General features: G+C 44.8%; 1 pseudogene; it reads right to left on the reverse strand.

The window, feature by feature from the left end:
* Positions 1 to 246: 246 nt before the first annotated feature.
* Positions 247 to 12,630, reverse strand: LOC147337337 (TBC1 domain family member 2A-like; annotated as a pseudogene).
* Positions 12,631 to 14,375: the final 1,745 nt, after the last annotated feature.

A 14,375-nucleotide genomic window follows, 5' to 3' on the forward strand; every position in this document is an offset into this window, starting at 1 on the left:
GCAGCCTGACTTATTACACACGTGAACACAGTACACATTTGTTTACTGCAAGCTTGTTTCAGAGATGTGATGCAGTTAAATCTGTATGCGTCTGTTTCCTTGTAGTGTTAGTAGAGATGGTGAACCTGACACAATCCTGTGTTTGGTGTGAAGGAAACCAGTTAACAGCCGGTTTAGTAAAATTCTCTTGAACTCATGGAAAACTCATCGTCGTCTCGAAGTGAGCAGCTGAAGCGTCCCGTGTGATCAGAGGTCCTCGTCATCCTCGCTCACCATGACGTCGAGCTCTTTGTCTTTCCGTACGACGCTCTCGGTGATGAACTCCTTGTGCTGCTCCTCCAGCTCACGCAGCTCCGCCTGCAGGCGCTCCAGGTGGAGCACTCGCCGGTTCCTCAGCAGCCGGCTGGGGAATGGGTTCATGTCGTTGAAGGCGATGCTGGTCAGCTTCCTGCATGGACACACGCAGGTGGAAAGGACTCGATCACCAACACAGAGGAACTGGAAACTGATCAGCTTGAGTGTTTCTGTTTTATGCTGCTTGATACTTCAGGTACTGCAGTTTGAGCAGGAAATACTGGACTGACTGGACCACATGTATCCGAGAGCTGCAGATACTTAAAAATCTTTAAATCGTTGTTACTGTGATCAGGGAAATTTAAACTTCTCACAAAATTTCAGTAAAAAGGGTTTGAAGCTCAAAGATTCAACAGCTACATCCGCTACACTTCTGAGAGTGTAACAGCTCGTAGATTAAGGCGGGTGGAGGCGAGTGCGTACCTGGCATTGGAGACGGTCTTTGTGAATGTTACGAGTTCAAAATTGGGGATGGAAACAAGAGAAACACCACAATAACAACACTGGTCCGGTCGGGTTGAGTCAAACGATGATTTAATGATCACACACGTGGGAGATGGACACTGTATGCAGACAGTCTCAGATCTCAAAATGGTGGAGCATTGCTCAAACTTTTATAGCCCCTGGTGCCTCCACCTTATCATAAAAAGCCTAAACATTTACATGCCTTCTCTCACACAGCGCCTAAGCTACGACCTTGGCTCCCTGCTTATCTGCTCCTGCTGCGATGGGGCAGAAAACTCCAGCATATTCTGTTCTCTTCTAATCAGACAAATAAGACAATAACTCTCTGTGTACAGTATTTCTTATAACTCAGCAGTATAATGCATCATACAGCAATATCCTTCATTCACAACAAGCCAGCAGTTTAATGTAATGCAAATCAGTTTAACTAATGCAATAGTTATCAGCTTCTTCTAATTCAGGAGAATAATGCAAACTAATCTACATAATAATTCACCATCTTTAATTCGGGGTATAACATGGCATAAAATAGCACTACAATCCAACAATTCCCCCTGATGAGGTCATTAAAATAATGACCTCACAAACACCCTTCAATGCAGTGTGGCCGGGTTCATCTCTTCTCACTCCTGAGGTCCTTTGTCCCCCTGAGGGGCGAACCATATGTGGGATGACCTCTGTGTTTGCGCAATTCAGATGCAAGAAAAACTATGATTCCAACAGTAGCAGGTCCAGATGACACTCCCCAGGTCTCCCACAGCTTTATTTTGGTGCTACCTCATACCCTTCAGACGTACTCAGACTAGAACCTCTGTCCAAAGAGCTTTTAGCCTTTATTTTATTGCTGCAGCTACCAGTGTCGTCCAGTTGGGTAATCCTCTGCTCTTCATTCTTCAACCTTAGGGGTTAGACAACCCTTCAGTCGTGGCACAGATCAGGGGATTATTCTGCCCCGATTTCAAACAATGATCTGTGTATCCTCCAGAAAAAGGAACAGGAAGGTGTCCCCCTTTTTTGCCCAAAAGCCTCTCAAGCTTCGTTGGTCTGGTGTTCCCGGATTTCCGCCAACCCCTTCATGGTTATTGCTGTGTTTATGGGATCCATCCTTTCGTGGTGACTAGCTGGAGCCCAAACGCCATGACCCTTGGACCCAGTTGATGTCTCGGCAGTCACTGTGTCTGTCTCTGCTACGGAGGATCCTCGCATATCTGTGACCTCGTCTGGTGTCTGTTCCTTTCTCTGTAAGAGACAGAAAACCAAAACACCTCTCTTCCTACCCCTAATAATCTAATGTTGTTATCTACTGACCTTCTAGTGATTCAGAACTGGTCTAAACATTCAGAATGTCCCAGGGACTTACTCTAATCATATCTTATGTGTGTGTAAGCGTGTTTTGCATTTAGCCCTCTGCACTCAAAGTCAATACCTACAATATATCAGTCCGGACAGTCACGCCAAACGAAGCTTATGACCTTCAAAAGACCAAGTGCCAACTCGTTTTAACAGTGTTCTGGTAGCGATGCCAGCAGTCTTTGAGAATTTGAAATGATACATGCAGTTTATCCTTTTTCCACCTCTGTTCTGCTCGACGACATTCCCTCTTAACAGCACGACTGCTCTCATTAAACCAAGGCTCAGGTTTAGCCTTAAGCTGCCTGGTTTTTAAAGGAGCCACAGAGTCCATGATTTTTTGACAGCAAGAATTAAACCAGGAATGTAGGTCTTCTGTGTCAGAGGAAACAAAGTCAGAAGGCCCGCCGAGCTGATTAAAAGCAGCAGAAAACTGCGCAGCAGTGGCGGGGTTAATAACCCGACAGCACCGAGTAGCAGTGCCAGGTTTAACTGCGGTATATGTCAAACCAACGTTGAATAACACAGGCATATGATCTGAGAGTGCACAGTCACAAATCTCCAAGTCAGTGACAGGCAGACCATATGACAGAACAAGGTCCAGTGTGTGTCCGTGCTCATGTGTAGGGCCACGTACGGACTGTACCAGGCTAAAAGAGTCAATAAGGCTTAAAAAGTCCTTTACCAGTGGCTTATCAGGACAGCATACATGTATATTAAAATCTCCAACAATAAGAACACTATCATAGTTGGGCATAATCCCAGCTAAAAAATCAGAAAAGTCGTTTATGAAGTTCTTATTGTATTTCGGGGGGCGATAGATGACAGCGCAGAAAATCGGGTTTGTACGACTCACCTCAAATGAGGTAAGTTCAAAGCTGGAGAACGAAGGCTGTAGAAAACACTGCTTACATTTAAAATCCTTTTTGTAAACAGTCACTGTGCCTCCACCTCTGCCTGACGTCCGTGGCGAGTTAAAATAGCAACAATCCACAGGTAAAAGTTCAGATAGAACACTGGACTCACCAACACTCAGCCACGTCTCAGTCACACACAGAAAATCCAGATCACGGGAACTGAAGAAGTCCCGAAGAATAAAAGTTTTGTTTAAAAGTGATCTGGCGTTCACCAGGCCAATCCTAGCTGGAGCTGGAGTTGGCGCTCGGGGTTCAGGAGGTCCAGAAACCCGCCGCAGCGATCTCAGATTCCGATAATGTTGACAGCGGAGGTTTAGCCTGGGAGGGCATGGGCAGCGAGGCCGAGGAGCATCATCATCAAAGCCGACCACAGGCACCAAACAGGTATCAACAGGATCCAGAAAACGCCGAGACGCAAACAGCCTTGGCAAGAATCCATGCACTGGTCGGAAAACAGCAGAATAATTCTTTAGATAAACCTTTAGCTTCACCAGGCGACCGCTTCGTTTACCCCGGCGACGAGGACGCTTTCGCCGGGAAGGTAGCGTGGGAACCCGGTACAGGTAACCCGGGGTTTCCGATGCAAATGGGGGCAGGGGTTGCTGCCCACCAGCTCCAAAGGACACAATATTTTGGACCACAGGTTTGAGGTCCAATAGTGTCTGGCGATCATACCTCAGCAGAGACTTTGTTTCATGAATGACACAAATTAAAAATAACATAAACAGGAACAAACTTGGCAGTGACAGACGAGCAGCCACACACACCGGCGCCATCTTGCCAATCTTCAGTGTGAGGTTTCCCTCAGAAGCATGTAGAACAGGGGTGGGCAATTCCAGATGAAAATGAACAGTCATCCACATCTAAAAGATTTGTAGATTCGAGGGACCGGTATAATACATCTAGTACATCTTTGTTTAAACCTCAGAACACAAAAAGGGAACAAACCATTGTATACAGATTTAAAAGTGCGCAAAGCAACGAACAGTCACCCTCTGAAACAGCTGAGGTTATCACAACCATTGTTTCTGTAAATACACAGGAACAGTCACCCACCTCAAAAAGATTAGTATATTCAAGGGACCAGTGTATCTACTCTGGTCAAAAGAATCCATGCTTCGTACTGATGTCCACAATTCTTTTTTATTCCTCTCACAATCATGGAGCACCGTGAAAACTAGAAACGAGTAAAATAATATCAATAGCACATATGACATCCATCTCAGCCACTTATTTCTTTTCACAAGATGCACAAGTGCTTAACAAATAACAGCATAATGTTTTTACCGTGTACGCCTTGTAAAACCAGTAGTAGAAAAGTTGTAGGTTCGTGCTCTTGTGGGGGAGACGTATGTTATCCACCACCTCGATAGCTAGCCGAGAGTTCGAGGGTCACTAGAGCCGCCGAGAACGCATGAACTACTTACGGTAGGACGTTTTGCCAAAGTAAGACGTTTTGTCAGAACACCGAGTCCTCAGGAGGATGCAGCCCATGAATTTGGACACGATCTCAGATGCACTTCTGGTGTTGTCATGGCAACCCACACAAACATTTCAGCGTCAGCTACAATGAGGCGGAGCCCTTACTGGGACACTGAGCTCAGGTAGAGTGAAAGACAACATTTTTCCGCATCCAAAACAGCAGCGCTGTTCCTGTGACCTCTAGTAAAGCCTCTACTTGGGAAAAGGGAGTCTTTCATCAAAGCATCCTGCAGAAGTTGAATAAAAATATGCAAATGTTTAAATGATGCAACTTAATGAAGGCTGACAGCAGTTGTACTATTTTACATTGCAGCGAACAGGGGTGACCATTATTTTCAACGTTTTTACAGCATTTTTCACATTGAAAGTGAAATAATATAAATAATGTCTCAATTAAATTGCGTTAATATTTAAAAATACAAAAACTACAGCTTTGTTCACAAGCCAATAAAAATGTACTTGGGCCAGTGGTAAATGAAAATAACACTTATTCAGCACCTGGTTGTTGCGGCTGCATCAGGACACCAGATGTTCAGCCTCCATCCTGTAGGCAGACTTATCCCCGTCTGAGAGGAGTCCAATAATGGTGGTGTCATCTGCAAGCTTAATTAATTTGACAGACTGGTGGTTGGAGGTGCGGCAGTTGGTGTACAGGGAGAAGGGCATAGAAGAAAGAACACAGCCCTGAGGGGAGCTCGTGCTGATGGTCCGGGAGTCCAAGACATTCTTCCCCAGCCTCACTGGTTGCTTCCTGTCCGTCAGGAAGTCAGTGATCCACCGGCAGATGGGATCAGGCACATTCATCTGGGAAAGCAATCCTTGAAGAAGGTCTGAAAGGATGGTGTTGAAGGTAGAGCTGAAGTCCACAAACAGGATCCTAGCATAGATTCTGCAGGACAAAGTGTAGGGCCATGTTGATGGCATCGTCTACAGACCTGTTGGCTCTGTATGCAAACTGCAGGGGGTCCAGGAGGGGGGCCGTGAGGGTCTTAAGATAGGAGAGAACCAGGCGCTCAAAAGACTTCCTGACCAGATGTCAGAGCCACAGGTCTGTAGTCTTTTCGTCCAGTGATCTTTGGCTTCTTGAAAGCTATATATGATATAAAAATTATATAAAAACTGTTAATCAGCAAAAGAAATGATATCATAGTTCTTATAAAGAAAGCCTCTATCAATCAAACACCAGCAGTGTAGCAATGTTGTTCACTTACACTGTATATAAAACACTGATTTTGGCTACATCCAGTTTTTACTGTATTATAAACATTTTTTACCATGAAGAGTAAAGTGTTTGGCATTTTTGTCATTGTTATTGAGCTCAGAGATCAGGCCCAGCCCAGTATCTACCTGGTTATGAGCAAGGAGCTGGAGGTGATAACTCAACAATAACCAGGCCATGCATGCATGGATGGATGCATGGATGGATCAGTTTGTAGGCTGTGTGTGGTCAGCAGCAGGCTGCTGGGTGTGGACCAAGAGGGAAAGCCCAGCATGTGAAACCCATCAGCAGAAGGCCAGAATAAAGGTGCACAGACAAACGCAGCCCAGACACTCAGGCAGGACGAGTAAAATAAATGGCAGCAAACACAGTATGATGTGGTAAAATGTGCTTTCTTTCACAAACAGATAGCACAAACAAGAATCACAAGAATCTCCTTTGTGGTTCTTGTTTTTCTTTTGAGTACATTAATAAAAAGTTGAAATAAAGTGGCAATAAAATTCATGCACTGAAGACCACACGAAACCCTAATTCACCCTACTACCTGTTGCCTTCACATTCCATTTGCATCCCTTGTCCACAGAATCAAAAATGACCCTTCTTCACTAAAGATCGAACATAAAGCAATTGCATTTTAAATGGAAGCCCATTTTGCATTAAGAAACACTATCAGCAATCAGAAATTGTGTATATCAGAGTTCTCTGTTTTTACTGTCCTGAAAACTGCATTAATTCAGTGGATGCGGTTAGGTTCAAAACAACGTAATATAAGAGGGCAACCAATTCAATCTAAGAGGGATCCAATTTTTATCCATTCATGTACCAGCTACTGGCTTTTTGCTGTTATGTTCTCATATCGCGTGAGAGTTTATTTGCCAGGTGTCAGAAGTCTAATAATAAAGCTCCGGCACAACGTGGTCGAAGTTACCCGCATATCGGATCGCATCATGTCAGTGAAGATCGACGCCGACCCGACCGTCCTACGGATTATCTCCTGCTATGCACCACAGACCAACTGCCCCGACGAGGAGAAGACAGAATTCTGGCGCGCCCTCGACGACCACCTGCAAACGATTAGCCCTGAGGAACACGTGGCGGTAGGCGGCGACCTAAATGGACATGTAGGCAAGGGGAGAGACGGATATCACCGATTCCATGGCGGCCAAGGATTTGGGACCAGAAACGACGAGGGTTGCCGGGTACTGGACTACGCAGAGGCCCACGATCTTGCCGTGACCAACACCTTCTTCAAAAAGAAGCCGGCACACCTCATCACGTACTCCAGCGGCGGCAGAGACACCCAAATCGACTACTGGCTAGTCCGAAGACCCCATCTCAGCCTAGTCACGAACGTAAAAGTCATACCATCAACCAATATTGGCCCTCAACATCGGCTACTTGTGATGGATCTCCGACTCAACCTTGGCCAACGACGACGAAGAACACCAACCACGACGGTGGAGAAGATCAAGTGGTGGCGCCTCCCTGAGGGATCCAATTTTTATCCATTCATGTACCAGCTACTGGCTTTTTGCTGTTATGTTCTCATATCGCGTGAGAGTTTATTTGCCAGGTGTCAGAAGTCTAATAATGAATAAAGTTCAGGATATGCTTAAAAACTCACCTCAGTATAGCCGTCATCAGAAGGAAGTGCGCTTCACTGACTCATCAACTTGTCTCAGGCTTTCCACAAAGTTTCACAGTTGACCTTAAAGTAAGATGCTGCAAGCTTACCTTGCAGTGTATTACTTTTTAAGGTCTAAAGACCTTAAAGTGCGCTATAGATTGAAGTGATTTGAACTGACAACAGGGCTAATTCAGCACTTCAAGTTAACATCAATAAAAGTTTTTAAATTTATTCTGATTTCCGTTTGTTTTCATTGCCTGTGCTATCTGTTATTTAGTTCAAATTGTGGGTAGATAATGCTGTGCTGTCATGTGACCTGTTCTCTCATGTGTGCCTTTCTCTTGTTTTGTATGTATTTCTCGTTTGTTATTTATTCCTATTTTATTCCTGCAATTGGTATGGAATTCATTTTTTTTAAATTGATCAGTGTTTTGAAATTAGATGTGATGAACATGTGACCTTAATTTACAAAATCAACATCATGTTGGATTCAATGAGACATGAAACTAGTGCATGAAACAGGTCTCAGTAAATGTTCTCATAGACTGCAATACACTGCCCCCTGCTGGTCATTATAAAGTCTGCAGATGTCATTTGACATGAATGTCATATTTGTGAAACAAAATAAAGGACTCTGTAAAATAAATGAAAATCAAATATTTATATACAGAATATTTATGTACAAATGCTGAAAAAGACATTTGAACAAGATGCACACCCAGTAAAATTAAAAAAAAAAGAAAAGTCAGTTTTATCATGTGACTATCATGCTGTCATTTCTGCACAATGCACTTTACACCAGATCAAAATAAAACACTGTGAGGTCGTTCTAACCGGAAGCCCAGAGAGCTTCGACAATGCAGCACAATGCCCTGAAGCATCAGCATCAAAATATACTTCAAGTACCAAAAAGTACTCATTGTGCAGAATGCCCTATTTTTGAATAGCTGGACATTTTAATTACTTTATCACCAGCTGTGACTACAGCTGATAATCAACCATGTTTCATAGGGATGTGACTACATTTAGAAATGTCACGCATTTTTAGGTATAAAGCAAAAGATGCAATGAAATAAATAAGCTATCACATATTAATCCAAATGAATTCACTGAAATACATCTGCACATTTCTGCAGCCTGACTTATTACACACGTGAACACAGTACACATTTGTTTACTGCAAGCTTGTTTCAGAGATGTGATGCAGTTAAATCTGTATGCGTCTGTTTCCTTGTAGTGTTAGTAGAGATGGTGAACCTGACACAATCCTGTGTTTGGTGTGAAGGAAACCAGTTAACAGCCGGTTTAGTAAAATTCTCTTGAACTCATGGAAAACTCATCGTCGTCTCGAAGTGAGCAGCTGAAGCGTCCCGTGTGATCAGAGGTCCTCGTCGTCCTCGCTCACCATGACGTCGAGCTCTTTGTCTTTCCGTACGACGCTCTCGGTGATGACCTCCTTGTGCTGCTCCTCCAGCTCACGCAGCTCCGCCTGCAGGCGCTCCAGGTGGAGCACTCGCCGGTTCCTCAGCAGCCGGCTGGGGAATGGGTTCATGTCGTTGAAGGCGATGCTGGTCAGCTTCCTGCATGGACACACGCAGGTGGAAAGGACTCGATCACCAACACAGAGGAACTGGAAACTGATCAGCTTGAGTGTTTCTGTTTTATGCTGCTTGATACTTCAGGTACTGCAGTTTGAGCAGGAAATACTGGACTGACTGGACCACATGTATCCGAGAGCTGCAGATACTTAAAAATCTTTAAATCGTTGTTACTGTGATCAGGGAAATTTAAACTTCTCACAAAATTTCAGTAAAAAGGGTTTGAAGCTCAAAGATTCAACAGCTACATCCGCTACACTTCTGAGAGTGTAACAGCTCGTAGATTATGGCGGGTGGAGGCGAGTGCGTACCTGGCATTGGAGACGGTCTTTGTGAAGAAGCGTAGGTACTGGTAGATCTCCACGCTGTCGTGAATCTTCAGGATGTCGTCCTCTTTGTATTTGAACAGAGCCAGAGTGTATCTGAAGATCACCTGCAGCACAGACACGCATTTCATAACAGGACACTCACGCCACACAATTAATTGGAAACTTTGAGGAGGTGAGTCATAAAATTACTCTTTCAGTTGTGGTGCAGTTGGGCCCTTTACTCATTACAGCTCTGATCGATTTCCAATAAGCCACTTGGTTCCTCAGTTGCCAGATAATATTAACTTACTTGGTAGTTGAGCTTTAAGTTTAAATTAAACTTTTGGGTTGGATCTACGTGGCTGAAGCTGTTGTCAGCATTTATCCCTGTGTGGTATATATTTCTGTGTCTGAACTGTGATTTTATTTCCTGAGACAAACGATGTAAAAGCTGTGCTGCATTTGTCACATTGCAGAAACAAGCCCAAAGCCATTGTCCCGCTCATCGTCTGGATTTACGCTGCTTGTGGTAGACTGTGAGGTCGTTACTAGAATGATCTGCTTTCCCACTCCTATTTCATGTCACATGACAGTTCCCCATGCTTAGTAAACAATGTCTTATTACTCCTAAAATGTAAATAAAGACATCTAAAGGTCAAAACAAAATCATTTTTGTTTCCATGGACACTACTGTGGTGCATTCAAGTGTTGTCTGCATTTCTGTCATGGTGTGTTCGGGTGTATGGTACCTTGGTACCCTCATACAGGAAGGCGTCCCACAGAGGCATCAGGATGTCGCTGGGCAGACTCTCCACAAAAACCACCAGGAACCAGTTGAAGGTGACCAGAGAGACGTCAATGTTGTGATCCTCAAAGTGAGATGCCAGGCGAGGAAGCTTCTCCGCCATGAAGTCCTTCAGCACGCGCTGGTCCGCCTGAGCACAAAGACTCACAGAGATCACAGTCCACCAGATTCTTGGTGTAGTAGTCCTGAGGCATGATGGCTTCCACCACTGCCACCAGACACCAGAAGGCGTCTTCGTCACTTTGGAGGACCAGCAGAGCGAGGGCCGCTAACCTGTGGACATTGATGGAAGGTGAGGTTCTGCCTGGAAGGCGGGTCCACATAAGAACTCAGATATAAAATTTATACTTTTGTTCTGACCTGTTGAGTACCTGGCAGTAGCCAATGGCAGGGTTATGCCCGGAGAAGGCCAGAAGGATGCGGCGGAGCTGCTGGAGGGCAGGGCTGGAGGGCGGGGCTGGACGGCGAGGAGAAGTGCTGATTGGTCGTCAGGGTTCGGTGAAGGTCCAGCTGGACCTGCCTGGAGGCAGGATTAGGAGCTGTCCGACTCTTCTCACACAGCTGGAAACAGAACAGGATTACTGAGTGCTCGCCAGCATTCCCGACAGGAAGAAGGAGGAGCCACCTGTGCTCAGGTGCGGATAAAGCACTCTCTCTCTCTACAGCTGTACCTGCTGATAGCGTTGCGTGTGGCACTCTTGGCTTTTCAAAGTTCTGGCTCGGACCAAACAGCGCCACACTCTCTGCCGATACTCCCGAGGGACGCCTTCACGCACCAGAATTTTGAGCTCAGGTGAGATGATGAAGTCATCGTCGGACCTGCCTGCAAGGTACTGAACCCAGCGGCTCAGCAGGGAGTGCTCCAGACCCTCCTACAGAGACAATGATGTATGATATAAAAAGAGGATAACCATTATCTGTTAAGCATTATGTTACAATTTAACATAATGTAAAATTGTAACATTGTAAACATAATGTTACAATTTTACATTATGTTACAGTTTAACATAAAGTAAAATTGTAACATTATGTTTACAATGTTACAATTTACAAATTGTAACATTGTAAACATAATCTTACAATTTTACATTATGTAACAATTTAACATAATGTAAAATTGTAACATTGTAAACATAATGTTACAATTTTACTTTATGTTACAGTTTAACATCATATAAAATTGTAACATTATGTTTACAATGTTACAATTTACAAATTGTAACATGATGTTACAATTTTACATGATGTTAAATTGTAGCTGTTAAGGGTGGTGAGTTAGCGAACCTAGACGCGGACTTCTCGTTTAAGTTGAACAGTGTCTTTATTTACAGTGAAGCCAAAATCAATCCACAGTTATCCACAGTGCAAGTCCCTTCAGTGCTCCTCTCCCCGTCTCCCCTCGTGTGTCCACAAAACTCCCTAGAATCAGTGAAGTGTCCCCTTCCGTCTCTCCGTCTCGATCGCGTCCAGGCTTAGTAGGCAGCTCAGAGCGGCAGCACTTACGGGTCGGAGGTCTCCCGTTGCTACGCGACCGCGTAACAATCGCAGCGGAGAAAAAGCAGAGCGAGAGAGGAGAACAAAAAAACACACACACACAGGTCGACCGGTCGGGGCACCGTCCGACTCTGACAGTAACATAATGTAAAATTGTATTATGTTTACAATGTTACAATCCCTACCCTCACCTATGGCCACGAGCTGTGGGTAGTGACCGAAAGAACGAGATCGCGTATACAAGCGGCAGAAATGAGCTTCCTCCGAAGGGTGGCTGGCCTCTCCCTTAGAGATAGGGTGAGAAGTTCGGCCGTCCGGGAGGGGCTCAGAGTAGAGCAGCTGCTGCTCCACATCGAAAGGAGCCAGCTGAGGTGGTTCGGGCATCTGACAAGGATGCCCCCTGGGCGCCTCCTGGGTGAGGTGTTCCAGGCATGTCCCACCGGGAGGAGGCCCCGGGGCAGACCCAGGACACGCTGGAGAGATTATATCTCTCGGCTGGCCTGGGAACGCCTTGGTGTTCCCCCGGATAAGCTGGAGGAGGTGGCTGGGGAGAGGGAGGTCTGGGCCTCTTTGCTTAGGCTGCTGGCCCCGCGACCTCGGATAAAGCGGATGAAGATGGATGGATGGATGGATGGATGGATGGATGGATGTTACAATTGTAAAATTGTAACATTATGTTTACAATGTTACAATTTCACATTATGTTAAATTGCAACATGATGTAAAATCGTAACATTAAGTTGACAATGTTACAATTGTAAATATAATTTACCCAATTAATTCTGTCATAACAGAAGTATGACTTCTCTGTGTTATTAATCCGTATTAATATCATAGGGAGATTAATATCCCTACAATATTAAGCATCAGACTTTATCAAATTTTCTAAAAACTTTTTTTGTTGGATAGTGTAGCGCAGCTGGATAGTGTAGTGGTAATACTACATATCTTTGGAGTCGCACGTTCGATTCCCACCCAGTATCCAGTAAGGGTCCTGGCTAGACCCCTCATGCTAACCAAAAATCCCTGGAATGGTGCGGCTATGTCTGCAGTCTCTCCGCTTAAATTTAGAGCTTGCTTGTTTGTTAAATGTATTATTTACTGTTTTTAGTTTACTCCATGATGGGGCTGGATATCGGGCGTCCTGCACCACCCATCCGGTCTGGAGCATAGCGAAACCATTTCTGCACTGTTTGAACGAAGGTAAACTCAGAAACTGCCCCCACCTGCTGAGTCAGGCCATCTAAGACAACAAAAAACCCCAAAAACAAACAAACAAAAAAACAGTAAAAAAGAGGGGTTCAATTAGAGTTCAAATATGAATAACCTCTCGCCAAAAGTCTTTAACAGCTAGAAAGCTGGCAAACTACTAAGCTGATCAACATGAAAGGCACAAGGTGGAAATCAGCAAACTGCTGCCTCACTTTGTTCACCCGTGCTCTATATTTCATGGTCCGGTTGGCTGCAGGACCAAACATTTGGCCTTACACCTTATTTCTTTATGTTTTGCTTCCAAGGTGCCAGACTTGTAGGTAACTTTTTACACTGACATGACCTCAGCAATAGTTTCCAGTCTTTCAACTTCCTTGGGCTTTGGCTGCTTTTTTACTCATTTTCAGTCCAGTCCTTCTACCTGACCATTTTCAGAGAACTCTAAGGAGCTTGGGGGAAAAAAGCAACCGGACTTCTTTAACTTTTTTGAAGACGTTTCGCTTCTCATCCCAGAAGCTTTTTCAGTTCACTGAAGCCTCATAAGAAAGTGACACAATGACATTTAGATAATAAAACTCGCCAAAAATGCACCTTAAGAGCACTGTCTCTTTAAATACCCTCTTTTGCTTGGTCTGCTCCTTATTTTTTCCTCATTTTTTCTTACTTTGGAGGACCAGCAGAGCGAGGGCCGCTAACCTGTGGACATTCATGGAAGGTGAGGTTCTGCCTGGAAGGCGGGTCCACATAAGAACTCAGATATAATATTTATATTTTTGTTCTAACCTGTTGAGTCCCTGGCAGCAGCCAATGGCAAGGTTGTGCCAGCCAGCAGGATGCTGCTGAAGGGCGGGGCTGGAGTCTGAAAGTAAGAGCTCGTTTAGACTCTATTCTGTGAACAGGCTTGCTCCCACGAATATGTGAATTCATCTGTAAAAGAGTTTAACTCTAATGCACCTGTTCCTCCTGCTCCCTGCTGCAGGGCGGCCTGTTGGACTACGAATGCCAGTGCGGAGCTAAGAAGATCAAAGAGGAGCTGTTGTTCTTGAACCTGCCAAAGTGAGTAACCTCAAATCGGTCCCCAAAGGCCTCAAACCACCACAGTTCAGTCGGTGTCAGTTTTGTTCATGTCATGTCCTCCTTGCGTCTTCCTTTGAGCCTCTCCTCTTTGTCTCATCTCTTTCAGTGTGCTGATCCTCCAGCTGAAGTGGTTTACGTTCACTCCATCATTTACCGTGGAGAAGAAGAACAGCTCCATTGTTCTGACACAGCAGCTGGTGATCAGCCAGGACACAGCCTTTACTGAAGAGGTAAGGGAAAAGGCACACCGTTCATTTCAAGTATGGATGGAGCCCATTTCTAAGCTAACGGGTGGTGCCGCTGCCCTCTCCCAGTAAACTGCTCGCTATTTGTTGGTCAGCGTGATCAGTCGTTTGGGCTCCTCAGCTTACAGCGGTGAGTGGGTGCTTTCAGACACATGTGCTGAATGCAGGTCAGCTTTGAAAGTTTATGAGACGTTAATAAGTGCGCCTTCTCCTCTCAGGACA

The sequence above is a fragment of the Aulonocara sp. 'chitande type north' Nkhata Bay genome, linkage group LG2 (assembly GCF_057382095.1).
Source record: "Aulonocara sp. 'chitande type north' Nkhata Bay isolate Kocher_YH1m ecotype deep benthic linkage group LG2, A_spYH_male_GT1.1, whole genome shotgun sequence".
Taxonomy (NCBI): Eukaryota; Metazoa; Chordata; class Actinopteri; order Cichliformes; family Cichlidae; genus Aulonocara; species Aulonocara sp. 'chitande type north' Nkhata Bay.